Genomic DNA, 13,920 nt, shown 5'->3' with positions numbered 1-13,920 from the left:
TAAGCTGTAGTATAGCGCGCTAGGGGAGGCAAGCCACTGCCTTTCTGCGTTTGCAAAATTTGGAAAATGTTTATGGTTTCACTGCAATAAATGGTTAAGAAATGGAAATTTTAGGGTTTTGGGGGGGTATAACTTCTAGAGGGGGAGAGATAGGTAAAAATTTTCTTCTACAGAAATAAGTTTCAGCTTTCTATCTTCAAGGGTGTAGGTAAACACGTCGAAGGACGGACAGAGTGAAACTAATAAGCTCTTTTTTTGCTAAAAAAGAATTGCTTTTGCTAAGAAAAGTGCTAAAAAGAAAATTGAACAATAAAATTTTTTTTTTGTTTCATTTGTTCGCATGTTAAGTAGTTGTTTATTGTTTTGTAACAAAGAGACACAATTCATTTTAAAAACGCAAATTTCCATGGGAAGTTGTACTTTTTGAACAGTTGTATTACATCAATTATCATATGAAGGAGAATATTAGAAGGGTTAATGTTTTTTTTTCGTTTTCTCTTTTATAAAATTAAGAAATCGTTTGTGATATGAATTAAATAACATTTAATAATACAATCATTTGTTTCTATTTTGATATAGCAACAACAAAAAGTTATTGTAGTTGTGTACGATATTTTATTGAGTCGTTGCAAACTAAAATTTTTTTAAAATTTGATGTAAAAATTTTGTGTTAAATGAAAGTTATAATACAGTTCTAAATATATGTTCACAAAAATATCTTTTATATATTAGAAAGTATAATATTAAGCAAAAGCACCTTCAAACCATATTAGACTATTAAGTTGTTCATGTTAATATGATGGCCTACATTTTGTGTAATATATTATGTAATAATAATAGGTGTAGATTTTTATATAATTTTGAAAAATTCCTATCTATATTATGTATTTTCTTTATAATTTTGTTGTTGAACTATTATCGTAGTTCAAATAACTGTAGTTATTCAGTTCTTCAATAAAGAATATGTTTCCGATGACGAAAGTGTTGTCATATTGAAGACTGTCTACGTCATTTTCTTTTAGACGATGATTTGTTTCGTCATCGTAAGTTTATTCAATGGGAAGCAAATTTCTTCATAATGAATAGAAGCTTTTTCATCTCATTTTTCGTCAATAAGATGAAAATTTTTCATAGTAATTAAATCGTAATTTCGTCATTACAATTAAACTTTATTCTTAATGGCAAAATCCCTCAGAGATCCCATTTTCGTCAATATGAATATTATTCGATTATTATGCTGACGATTTTATTGAAATGTCATTTCTCATATTGAATATTACTCGTATTTTCATTATATTGTAATGAAAATAATATTCAATACAATAGTTTGTAATGTAGCACTTTTCCCTTCAACAAGTGAAAACAGTGCTTTTAAAAACAATCTAGCGATGCACTACATTATCAAAATTATTCTTTCAATTATATATACAATTGCATACGTTTAGGTTGAGCAATGTTTTTAGTTTTTAAAATAAAAAAAAAAATGAAAAAGGCGTTAAAATAACACTCAAATTCAAGGGTTAATTTTGTCATTTAAAAAAAATTTACCGTTGGCTTTCTGTATTTATAGAAATTTTCAAAAGCTTTCGTTTCGGAAATATAAGATTTCCCAACGGCGATAACTTGCGACGGGTGATAAAAAACGAAATGAACTATTTATACGTTATTAGTGTCTTAAACCTGTTCAGGTTCCTACAGCCTCAAATTCAAAGAAAAACGGCATCAAAAATTTGGAAAAAACAGATTTTAGATAACGGTAAATTTTAACGGTTTTAACCTGTATTTTTTACAGGTTCAGAATTTTGTATTTGGCTTTGCGTTGTCATCAAAAAGTTTGACATATGCATTACTATGTTGTTCGATCAATTTCTTTAGTAAAGTAATTTCATTGTTACTGAAACTTTCTCTCAACAAAATGGCGACCAGTTTTAAAAATCTGAGAAAAGATTTGCATGCAGGATCATTGATCGGAACTAGATTTCCTATCATAAGCAGCACCGGCTCTAGCGGTACTAGAACCCCGATGCAAGTTTCTATTTTGCGCCCTTTATCAAAAAATATATCAAAAAAATCAAATGCAAATTAAACAGTATATTGATTATTGTATAATATTTAATATTAAACATTTATTTGTAACTGATATCAATTACACATAAAATCAATTGCACGATAGTTAGCTTAAAAATTTATTTTTCTTGCTTTTATCGCAGCAAATTCATCAAAAATATCATTAATGTTTAGATCATCGCAGATATCGTTTTCAATAGCAATCAATGCTAACCCAACTAGTCTCTCTTGAGAAATATTTGATCGCAAATATATCTTAATTAATTTAAGTTTAGAAAATGACCTCTCGCCACTTGCTACAGAAACTGGTAGAGTTAATAGTATCCGCAAAGCCATTGTTAAATTTGGAAATATCCCAAATAAATTATTTGTATATACATAAAGTTTAAAATATTTAAGGGATCATAATTGTTTAGTTGCGGTGTTATGGTATCTTTAAATATTAAAAGTTCATTATATAACTCAGAAGAGTTTATGTGTATTTCTTCACCATCAGTTAATGCAGTTTGTAAATCGGTACATTTATTTTTCATTATTTCGTCGCCCAAATTATAAATTTCATTAAAATTTATAAGAAAGTGAAACTTTTCGGCATGAAGTTAGAAGTTCGAATCTCTCTTTTGAAAATTTTGATAATTGGAAATCTATATAAAATTGATAAAAATCACTATACTTACAAAAATGGCATTATCCAACAAATTACATTTTTTTTTTACACTTTAATGTCTAATTAAAATTAAATATTTTACAAAACAAATTATATTTTATTTAAATTAAATAAAATACTATTTTTTCTTACTGAAAATATCGCAACGAAAATGAAAAATGTCTGTATTATTTATAAACCAAAAAGCTTTTAACGAAAAAAAAATTCTTTAAAAAAAAGCCTACTACGACTACATTTTTTTTTGTGTGTCTTTTAATTTGAGCGAAGCAAAAATTTTTTCAAAAAAAATTTGGATTGGAAACTTGATTTAAAAAAAAAAAATTACAAAAAACAATTAAGTAAGTGGAATATCACTTTTCGGTTTTACCGCCCTTTCAGACCCTTTTAGAGTGGCGCCCCGACGCCGTGCATCTTCTGCATCCACGGTCGAGCCGGGCCTGATCATAAGTGGGAAAAAGTTCAAAGACATTTAATTTCGCTAACCGTCATTTTAAGCTTCAATCGTTTCAGATGATTAACGCGTATGGGATCTGAATTATTACCTATCTATTTGTAAAGGTCCAAAATTAAAATTTTGCTTTCTCAAATTTAATTCTTCAAGAGAAAACTCTTTGTTAGTAGTTTTATAGTATAATTATGACATAAATTATAATGACAGACGCCTTCGAAAATGTCGTTCATCAATTTTGAGTTTGTTTTTTATGCATCTTGCGGAAACGACAAAAATATTTGCCAGAAAAGTGCTTGCTAAAGTTGTAAATACAATTTATATCTAAATTGTAACCTAGTATAAGTCCTAAAATAAAATTGATTTTATAGGACCTTTTGTAGTTTTTATTTAAACTTCTTCGCTTCATAGATCGTGGAAGTTACCAAAAAGCTTCATGTCTAAAGATTTTACAAAATAAGTCTCGTAATTTGGGTTTCCTGTTGGAAAGAGGGAAACTCTAATGTAAGCCACAAATGGATTCACAATGTCTTCTTAAAGAATTACTATGTAGAAAATCGTCCAAATATAGGAAATATTCAATGCATATATTATCTTCGTATTTCTCAACTTTTTTTCCACTATGAATAAATGTTATATGATTATCGGAACTTTTTCTTATACTTTCTAAAGTTTCATTTAAAATATTTTCTTTTTCAAAATATTTTTTAAATTGAAATTTTAGAGGTAGCAGTACTGCTTTTGCGGTTTCTACATTATAATTTGATTCCCATTTTTCTGTTCTAAATTTATGCTTGAATTAATGTTAAATTGTATTATTTCATCGCAATATTCATTGTTTTTTAAACTCTTTAAACATAAAACAACAAATCTGATGTGGTCAGCACATAACCGACCACAAAGTGTATTGTCTAGTTAAGTGAAAGTGTTACAAGATATCATAAAAATGTCTGTTAAATACTTCTTTCCAATTTCCGGGACAATAAGCTTATAGTTAACATACCTAGAAAAATGTAAATTTGGCTCTTAGTAGAGTTTTGCTTTGTGCTACCCGAATTCCCTGAAATTCGCCAGTTAGTTTGGGTAACAAGCAAAACTTAAGTACTCGTATCAAATTTCAAGAAATTCCATCAATTCGTTCCGTCAAAATTGAAATGTTATCGTCTATTGAAAGAATTCTATACAAAACATATTTCATCTACCGACGTCGACGAGTTTTCCTAAGTTTGGTTTTTTCACACTTTAACTGACTAATTGACTAACTTGACTACAAAAAGTAGGTGGCGGCTTTCGAATTAGTAGAAGAAGATATATGTACATAATTTTGTAAGCCAAGGTTTTATCAACACATTTTTAAATATTGCAAAAAAAGGTTTTCTTTTATTTAGAAATTATATTTTTCATGTGAGAAATTTTTTCAAGAATAATTATCAATATTGTTTTTGGATCTGACTGCCAAATCTGAAGCCAAATGGCTTCAATCGTAATCTGACCCTGGTAATAATATCTTATTAATATTAGCTCAAGTAATCCAACGCTCGCAGAAGAAATAACGCACAAAAAGAAACCGAAAAAATAACATGCAGAAAAAGGAAAAACATAAAACGAAAAAAAATGTATTCTCAATTCTGTACACATTATACTCGTATCGTATTCGTATCGTATAAAATGTACACTGAATTTCTGCACAACTAATGTCTTTATATCTAAAAAGTCCCTATACTCAATTTTATAAATGTTACGAGTTTTTGCCTTCGTTCCTGTTTTTTTCTGTTAATGCCACTGATCATGCCATATTTCTTATCATTTTTTCTTTTTTTTACGTAAAAAAAGGGTTTAATATTTAAAGAAATCTCAGGATATTATACATATTTTTTAAAAAGCTTCCCATTTAAATTCTGTTGAACGAATAAGAACAAAAGGTAGAAGGAAGGAAAAAATGAAAAAATTTTTCAAATTCATATTTCAGTATGGTTTCAAATGTTAATGAGGAAGGATGTATTATTTATCATGTACATTTTGTATTTCCTAATAAGGTAAGTTGAGTAGTGTCGCCTAACAAAAATATTAATAAAAGTAATATAGTTTGACACATTTCAACAATTTGAGTTATCTCTTTTCGGTTATTTGTGCTTATAGAATTGTTTCAAATAATTTCAATTAGTTTTTAAGTTATTAAAAAAATTTATATGTACCTACTTGTAATCAATTTTGACTACAAGTGCTTAATAATTAATTTTTGCTCTTGTTTCATACCTACTACCTGTCATTATACATTCGGAATTTTTGAGTCATTTGCTGAGATACTATTTATTTTAAAAAATAACGAAAGTATTTAAATCCGGTCATATAAATATATGATTGTCTCTTCCAAAACCTTTTAAATATTTTTTTACTCAGGTAATATATTAAGTTTTAAAAAATTTTCTCAAATAAAAATAGAGGCAAAATTTTGAAGTGTATATAAAATTTGTATTGGTAAAATAATATTTAATTGTATTTTAGATATTATTTTCTAATTCCCTTTTCAAATTTTTTCGTTACTATGTATTCATGTCAATATTTAATAAATATGCTTTCGTTAATTATATTTTCAACTTGACACTACATTTACTTACCATATCTTGAGTTAACGTACCCTGTAAGAAAAAAAGCTGTTCACTTAAAAATAATGAAGTGCTTTCAGTACCATATAAAATGTTGAAGGCGGAAGTTAGGCTTCTTGTTAAATCCAATAAATCCAAGCAAGAGCACTTTGGTCGCCTTCACCAGACGCAGAAGCAGGGACAGATTAACGAGCCCAGTTCTGTTTGGTGAACGTATTAGTTACTCGAGGGAGGTGAAGTATCTGGGGGTAACCCTGGATGATCGTCTCTCTTGGAATACCCATATCGATAGAGTTATCGGGAGAGCTACGGCGGCCTTGTGGACGTGTAGGAGCTTCATCGGGGGGACCTGGGGAATTAGTCCCAGAATAGCACTGTGGCTATATACGGCCCTTGCTAGGCCCATCGTCACCTACGCGTCGATTGTATGGTGCCATAAGGCTCAGCAGGCGGGTGTGTGGGCCAAGCTGGAAAAGCTACAGAGGCTGGCCTGCCTGGAAGTGACCGGGGCGATGCGAACGGCTCCCACCGCTGCATTGGAGGTGATGATCGGATTGCCGCCACTGCACCTCCATATAGTGAAGGAAGCTCGGCTGGTGACTTACCGACTTCTCTCTGGCGAGGACGGGGCAGGGCTAAAGCTGGCCCACAGAACTCACAGAGAAAGCTGGCGCTCCGTTCAGCTCAGGTTACATCCAAGCTGGTCTGGAGCTGCCTTGCTGCACTTAGAGAATTGGCATCGGAGAACAGAGTGATGCTCATTTGGGTGCCGGGCCATAGTGGTCATGCGGGCAACGAAGTTGCCGATGAGTTGGCGCGGAGGGGATCTGGGGCTGCCTTTGTGCAGCCGCTGCCTTTCTGCGGTCTGCCCTCTTCCGCCGTGGGGGCCAGGCTTGCCTGCCTACTCGCGGCGGAATGCGGCCGTCACTGGCGGGACACGAAAGGGTGCCGTCATGCGAAGGTGTTCCTTCCGGCGTGCTCCGGCGGATTCGCCGCGGAGTTGCTGGGGATGAGCAGGAGCCGGGTTCGCACTATTGCGAATTTCTTCACGGGGCACTGCCCGGTGAAGTACCACATGCATAGGCTGGGGAAGTCGGGCTCCCCCCTGTGCAGATTTTATGGGGGTGGCGATGAGACCGCCGTGCACATTTTCTGCGACTGTCCGGCACTAGCTGTTCGGCGCCGCAATTGTCTTGGACATGGGTCCCTAAGTGTTCGGGAACTGTTGTCCAACTCCCTTAGGGATATCTCCGGCTTTGTGATTGGGACGGGGATATTATAGACGGGAGAGTGGGGGGGCTACAATAAGTCAAAAATGGCTGCGGTGGCTTGGGGGGATGCTCCTGTTCCACTCGGTTCCCTTAGAATCTACAATCTAGGCTTCTTGTTTTTCTGTTTTTTTGTATGTATTTTAAGAATTTTAAAATAATTGTGAATGAAAATATTAATATATTTAATTGATTTTTTAAAATATATTTTTGGAATTTCACCTGCATTTATTATAATGTGAATTTATTTTAATACCTCATCTCAAAAAATAGCTACTTCGATTTAAAAAAAACCCATATAGAATAAGGTTGTGCTCTCAAGTTTCTCTGGGACTTGTTAGATATAAAGACGTTAGCACAACTTATTAATTTTCGTTTTATTTTCAATGAATCGGAAGTTTAGAAAAACCTATTAAATAATCAAGAAAACATTTACTTAAAAATTTTGTCTTTCGATTCGATTTCATAAACACTGGAAACGGGTGTCTCTGTCGCCCTCTGTTCTTAAATAAAGGAATAGATAGTTTGATATTGAGATAATATGTACAAAGTGTAAAGAAAGTCTTTTCAAAATGAAAGAATTTTAAAAAAATTTACTTTCAATCTTTGATTTTTTTGTAAATGTCAGTTTACAATGTTTTACAATAAAATGTTTTATTACTCCTTTATAGAACATAATTGCGTTAAAATAATCTTTCTAATGAGGAAACCACAAAAGAAAAGGGACAAAAGCGAAAAAGTGCGAAAATCTAATGTAAATAAAGTCTTTTCAAAATTAGTTTTTTTAATCTAATATTACGCAAAAAAATAAAATGCAGCTACAATTGTTAAGTTTAATACTTTACGTGGTAGCCCATAGATTTTGAACAGCCCAAAGTCTTCGTTTTATAGAAGTAATCAATTTTTGCATATCAATTTAATCCGAAATTTTGGACAATTTTTCTGTTATTAGTTTTTTAAGGTCACTTTTGGATTTTAGTATCCTTTCGCCACACTTCAAGTGGGCCCACAAATTCTCAATTGGATTGAGGTCTGTACTTTGGGGGAGTGTTTCAAATACTTTTGGGCAGTCATAAAGCAAACAGCTTCTTAACAAATAAGATTTATGCTGTAGGCGGTTATCTCGATAAAATTTATAATAACCAACAAGACCAAATTTTTCGATTTTGTTTACCAGGTTCGTTTTTAAAATGTATAGATATTGTTACTTATTTATATGACCCTCTTTAAAAAACAAGTGTAACACCCCGTGACAACATATACAACTCCAAAACATTACAGATAAAAAAATTATAAATATAAACTAATTGAGATAAATTATTTCAATTAGTTATCGTTGGGACGGACGGACGGACGGACGAACGGATCAAAAACATATACTTACGTCTACATGTCAAACCATTATTTCTTAGCGTTGCAAACGGTTAGCCAAATTTAGTATATGCTTCGAACACATATTCGTACGAGTATAAAAAGTCTGATATGCTCAACATATAACTGACCGCAAGACATTGTCTAGTTTAGCTAAAACGTTGCATAAGACTGCGAAAATGCCTTTTAAATAATTCTCACAAATTTTAGGCAATGTAAACATTAAATTTCACGGAAATTGGGTGATTATTTCTCTTTACATGTGCAAAAATGTAAACTTGGGCTGAATTTTTTGCTTTATTTACTTTATATTTACATTATATCGGATGTGTCCATTACCTCGACTGTAAACGAATTGAACCTCAATTATTGTATAATATGTATATATGTACATAAATATTATTTTCTAAAGCATAAAAAATATAATTTTTTGTTTTTTTTTCTACTAGGTGAAAAATCGAAAGACGAAGAAGGAATGCGCTACTCGCCTTTTTCCTTTTTCTCCTACCCTAAAAAATCACACAAAACTTTGAACGGATAAAACTGGTCCTACAGACCAACTATTACCTCTGACTACCTATTAACCGGTCTCTTTTTGTTCTTTGTCGCTTTTATAAGGAATAATTCGTTTTATTCGTAGCTGACAAGTTCTTTATATATTTTTCATATGTTGCCGATTTTTATCACACATAAATAACCGAGTTTCCTTCACATTTGCAAAAAATTAATATCTTGGAGAATAGCATATTTCATTGATACAGCCGTGGATGATATTATATATATATATATATGTATGTATATCCAAAATACTTGAAATTTAGGTCGAAAATCTATGCAGTGTTAATTTAAGTTTACATTTTCTTTAATTTCAAAGATAGACATAATTTTTTTTTACAAATTATTCGTACGATACCTATTGCTTCTAAATCGTACTTATTTCAAATAGTGGCCAATGTGGCAGATACAAGTAGCTATAATACAATCTTAAAAACAATTCTATTATATCTGGGATTATAAAGATTGCTCTGCTTCCATTTTAGAAAGACATGTGTAGTGACCTAGGCCTCTATTCTGAGAAGGATACCAAGATTGTATAAATCTTTATGTTGCAGCTGTTATGTATAATAAACAGATTATTTAATTTTAATATATTTAATCATATTATAAATCTTACTAAATATTTATATATCATAAAATATGACTTTAATCATTCAAGAAATATAACTTCAGTTTACAGCGATGTAAAACTACATAAAAACCCAAAGAATTCAAAATAAAACAAGAGACAATGTTAACTCTGTGATAATCGTACGAATTTGTTATCCTATGTGCGAGTAAATATGCGGTATTATCATATTAATTTATGCAAAATTTCGGTACTGAGATTTCAATGTTTTCTAAAACATGGTTTATCTTTTTATTAAAGGTTTATGGCCTTTACCACAAGGTGTCAAGAAATTTCGGCGATTTTTATCACACATAACAGCCCTAACTACACACTTGTTTTCCCGAAATTCCAATATTATAACTCCAATAATTACTGAGATAACGACAAATAACTTTAGGAGTTGAATGGCAGCTATCACAAGTACTCATGAGATCTCAACAACTTTTAATGAATATTGCGGCCAGTTTACCGTATTCTATTTTTCAAAATTTCAGTACCGTAAGTTGAACAGTTTTTAAGGCATAACCAAATTAATTTTCAGGTTGTATGTCAGCTACCAAAAGGAGCTAAGCAATTTCAAGGCTCTTTTATGAAATCAATTGGCCCTACTAATATATTCGTCTGTGTGAAATTTCAACCTCACAGCTTTTATAGTTTCTGATATATAACCAAATAACTCTTGAAGTTGTATGACAGCTAACAGAAGGAGCCAAGCAATTTCAACGACTTTTATCAAACACATTGGCCCTACTAATATATCTGTCTATGTATACAAATAAATTTGGAAGTTTTATGGAAGCTACTCGAACCAGTACCTCGATCGTATTCAATTTAAATAGGGTTCTGACACTTACTATAATAAATTACTTGTTATTTATTATAGTAAGTGCCAAATTTTGTGAATATAGTAAGTGTGAATTTGGTGAACTTAAGGCAACTAGTTTTTGAGTTATCGTTGGGACGGATGGACGGGTGGACCTACAGACGAAGCTAAATCGACTCGAAACTCGACGCTGATCAAAAACATATACTTATGTACATCTACATCTCAGACCATTATTTCTTGGCGTTGCAAACGGTAAGGCAAATTTAGTATACCCTTCGAATATACGCTCGTGCTGGTATAAAAAGTTAGTTAATTAATTATACAATATCAATTGAATTTTCATTGAAAATTTTGTTATAAGCTCTTGAAATATGGATAGTTATAGAATTTATTTTTAAAAAAAATTTATAATATGTATGTAAATGTTTGTATACATTAATTGATTGCGCATCTATACATTTAAAGAATAATTAATTATGGTTTATGTGATATCTTTGATTTAAACTATTACGTAATTTATGCTATTCTAAAAATAAATTAAAAAATTTAAATCTAAACCTTAATTTCATATATTTACCAGTCTTATAAATATTGAAATTTTAATGAATGTTAATAAACCAGCTAAAATAAAAAGAAGAAGAAAATTTCAAAAGAGTAAAATATGCATGCGAACAATTTTCTGGTATTTTTTCTTTCAGATAATCTTTTATTTATTTTTAAAATACCAAACTAAATAATTTATCAACATATAACGTTTGTATCCTTTTTCTGGAATTTGGTTTCTGAACACAGATCCCTTATAAAGTATACGATAAAATAAACCAAAAAAACTAATATTTTATTTCTGCATTAATGTAGAAAGAAAATTAATTTCGGATATTGTATAAATAAAAAAGAATAAATCAGAAAACCTTATTTAATAAACAAAACAAAAAAAAAACAATTTCAAAAGAATATTTAAATATAAGTTTAAATATTTTGATGCTATACCTACACTATTCATGCCAAACTATAATACCCCCTATATCACAGATGGCATCACACAAATCAATCTTATTTAAGTTTATAGACATACCACAGAAAATCCCTGAACATTCTCAAAATTATTTATCTGATATGAACTACATATTTTCAAATAAAATATTCTTACAAAACTTGCACGTACGCAGTAAGATGGAAGGAGAAAGGAACTAACAAATACATACATATGTAAATGTAACCACGATTTCACATCAATGTACACATCTAAATACCGTCTATATACAAATAATATATAAATAGTAAAATTTTGTGCAGCGAATTAGATATATTATTATAAAAACGTTATAAAATTGTGCTTGGCAAGCTCTTGATTAATTTTATTCTATAGTTAACCCTAAATTGTTTCCGGTTTAGGTTTTCTTTTATCTTATTTTTCCCTTGTTTTCTCTATTTTTCTGTTATTTTAACTTTATTTTTGAATATTTATATTGGGTTTATTTTCTATACATTTTATTCATTTTACTTTGATTTTACTATGTAAAATATGCATGTACTCGTAAGTACATAATTATATAGAAATACTCCAATACGGATTGTATACATGCAATATAAATATTAGAGATTCTAATCGAGCATTCTTCATTTATATTCATACAAGTATATAACTCTTTTATATTTATAAAGAATATTACCCATTTTATAAATATAGCATACACATATACACACATGTTTATTATGATTACTGCACGTTGAAACCTAAAATGAGGAAAAACAAAAACTAAATTTTTAACACTATTCTATTTATATTCTTTATAAATAGGGTTTTCTGTCGCTTTTATTTTGTTTTGTATATACTGATTTATTGATTTATTTTAACCCACCAATAACCTAACTTTTTCCTCTTTTTTCTCGCCCGCTGTTATCACTTCTACCGTTGCTACCACCCTCATCTCTAAAAGTGGAAAAAAATATAAAAGAAAATTAATATAAATAAAGCAAAATTTAAACCTAATTGATTAAATACCTGTAATAATAAGCATTTTGCTCAAAAAATCTAATCAAAAATTAAATTTGATTAGAAATAAAGCTGCGTCAAACCAGTGGTTTGTATTGTAGCACTTTTGTCTTCAACAAATGAAAATACTGTTGTTAAATACAGTTTATGTATACGTGCCACACTACTAAAATTAATTTCATTCATATACGAAACCATTTCTAGGATTTCACATATTTAGGATGAACGATTTATGCAGTCTTTGAAATAAAGCAAAAATTAATATAAAGAGTGGTTAACATAATGCTCGATTTTAAGGGTTAATTTTATGAGTTAAAAATATTATCATATTTTTTAAAGTCGTGGAACTTACTGTTAGCAAAAAGCGTTTATAGAAATTTCAAAAAGCTTACGGTTTCGGAAATATAAGGCGTCAAAAATTAAAATTTTACAAATTTCAATTTGTAAAATTGCTGCAAGTTAAAATAAAGATAAAACCTCACATCACAACACATTTGATTAGTGTCTATGCTCCAGATAGTACAAAACCCCAACTAGAAAAAGACGAATTTTATGATGAGCTTCAAAAGGCGCTTGATAATATTTCACCTAATGATGAAGTAATTATACTTGGCGATTTGAATGCTCGAGTCGGAAATGAGGCTATTGACGGAATAAAAAGTCGATTTAATGAAGATACGATCAACGGAAGTGGAGAACAACTTATCCATTTCTGCGCACATAACGAACTCCGCATTAATAACACCTTTTTCGACCATAAGATGCAACATAAGTACACTTTCGAAAATTCTAGAGGATTTAAATCGGTAATAGACTACATAATCACAAATAGAAATGTGCACCCATCGAAAATATTGGATGTGAGAGTATTATCTTCAGCAAATGTAGGAACGGAACATAGTTTGGTTTTAATGAAGTTTCGTGAAAATCCTATATTAAAAGTAAACGTGAGCCCACAGGCAAAAGAAAAATTTAACATCGAATCCTTCTCCAATGCCTCAACACGGAGTCTATATGAAGCAAGACTTAACACAAAAATCCTTAACTGTCAAATTTCCGAAGAGGACAGTGTAGAGTCTGCGTGGAGGAAATTAAAATCCAACATAATAGAAGCTGCCACAGAAGCCATTGGAAAACGTAAGATGAATCCAGGTACTAAAAAGAAAAATTCAAAGCCTTGGTTCTGTGACGATGTTAAAATATTAGCGGCAGAAAAACAAGCGTCTTACTTGAAATATAGATGTCACCAGATCACATACAATCAATACAGAACTACACGAAACAGAATAAATATCGCAATATCAAACATAAAGAAAGAGTTTTGGGAACGGTTTTCTGCTGATATGGAACATGATCTATATGGTGCGCAGAAAAAGGTGTGGAATATGTTACGAAACCGAAAAAAAACCTATTAACGAATACTTGACCTCTAGCAATATATCAATCCCAGAATGGGAGCAATATTTCAAAAACCTATACAATCACCAGGAACTCCCAAGCATG

At 30.9% G+C, this 13,920-nt stretch overlaps 1 protein-coding gene across 1 annotated transcript in view; it reads left to right on the top strand.

Annotated features, from left to right (window-relative positions):
• Positions 1 to 13,920, top strand: part of LOC129605869 (MOXD1 homolog 2) — a gene marked incomplete at its 5' end in the record, with an annotated part of 211,271 nt that overhangs the window by 71,083 nt on the left and 126,268 nt on the right. The gene's annotated exons all lie outside the window — the stretch shown is intronic.

This window comes from Condylostylus longicornis, unplaced genomic scaffold, assembly GCF_029603195.1.
Source record: "Condylostylus longicornis isolate FDR11 unplaced genomic scaffold, ASM2960319v2 ptg000016l, whole genome shotgun sequence".
NCBI lineage: Eukaryota > Metazoa > Arthropoda > Insecta > Diptera > Dolichopodidae > Condylostylus > Condylostylus longicornis.
This window is presented reverse-complemented; position numbering and strand designations above follow the sequence as displayed.